Consider the following 1,420-nt stretch of genomic DNA (forward strand, 5'->3'; position numbering starts at 1 on the left):
TGGAGGAGTGTTCCTCTTTTTCCACATTCTCACCAACATGTGTTGTCACCTGAAGTTTTGATCTTAGCCATTCTGACTAGTATAAGGTAGAAACTCAGGGTTGTTCGGATTTGCATTTCTCTGATCACTAAGGATTTTGAACATTTCTTTAGGTGCTTCTCTGCCATTCAGGATTCCTCTGTTGTGAAGACTTTAGTTCTTATTCCATTTTTTTTTTGATTGGGTAGTTTAGATTTTTTTTTTTTTTTTTTTGGTGGTTAGCTTCTTGAGTTCTTTATATATTTTGGATCTTAGTCCTCTATCAGATGTGGGGTTGATGAAGATTTTTTTCCCAATCTGTGGGTTGCTGATTTGTCTTTTTTTATTTTGTAATTATATTTATGTACAGAAAACTTAGTGTACATTAACCCAGTTTAGTGGAGCGCCCTTTGGCCTTTGCCTTTTCCAGCTTGGCAATGAGAGCCACAGACTTAGGACTCAGAATGTTGCAGATCTCATCATATCTGTCATTATAATTGATTCTAATAGCTTCCACCAGCTTAGCCAGAGCACCCTTGTCTTCCGAGTTCACCTGTGTGAAGGCAACAGTGGTGCACATCTTCCTGTGGACCAGGCGCTCCAGCCTGGCCTTTCCCTTGATGATGCAGTGGGGCACCCCCATCTTTTGACAAAGGGCAGGCAGGAAAACCACCAGCTCAGTAGGGTCTACATCATGGGCAATCACCACCAGCTGAGCCTTCTTGTTCTCCACCAAGGTGGTGACTGTGTTGACCGCTGCTTGGAGGACAGGCTGTCTCTCAGTTGGGACGTCCCCTTTGCACGCAGCTTTCTTCTCAGTATGGGCCAGGAGCCTTTGCTTCTTCTCCTGCTTTGTCTCTGGCCTGTACTTGTGGGCAAGCTTAAGCAGCTGAGTCACTGTTTGCCTGTCCAGGGCCTGGGTGAACTGGTTAATGGCAGGAGGTACTATGAGCCGCTTATAGAGGATGGCTCTTCGCCGCTGCAGCCTGATGTAGTGGGGCCATTTGACAAAGTGCGTGAGATCTCTTTTGGGTTGGGTGTCCTGCCCAATGCCAAAGTTCTTGGGCCTTTTCTCAAAGGATTGACCACCTTCTTGGCCGCCTGTTTCTTGACGATGGCAGGGGACGGGATCACCTTCTTCCCCTTGGCCTTCTTTCTTATGGGCATCTTGCTCAGCTGGAGGAGAGAGAGCCGATTTGTCTTATTGACTATGTCATTTCCATTCTTTTTTTTTTTTTGGTTCTTTTTTTCGGAGCTGGGGATCGAACCCAGGGCCTTGCGCTTCCTAGGCAAGCGCTCTACCACTGAGCTAAATCCCCAACCCCGTCATTTCCATTCTTACTTGTCCCAAAGATCTCCCGTTGAAAATACAAGTAACGTTAAAAGTACTAGACTTAAATTT

At 45.8% G+C, this 1,420-nt stretch overlaps 1 pseudogene; it reads right to left on the bottom strand.

Moving 5' to 3' along the window:
* Positions 1–403: 403 nt before the first annotated feature.
* On the bottom strand, positions 404–1,185 carry LOC147996334 (large ribosomal subunit protein eL8 pseudogene; annotated as a pseudogene).
* Between the last annotated feature and the right edge of the window lie 235 nt (positions 1,186–1,420).

This window comes from Rattus norvegicus, chromosome 2 (genome assembly GCF_021556685.1).
Source record: "Rattus norvegicus strain SHRSP/BbbUtx chromosome 2, alternate assembly SHRSP_T2T, whole genome shotgun sequence".
NCBI lineage: Eukaryota > Metazoa > Chordata > Mammalia > Rodentia > Muridae > Rattus > Rattus norvegicus.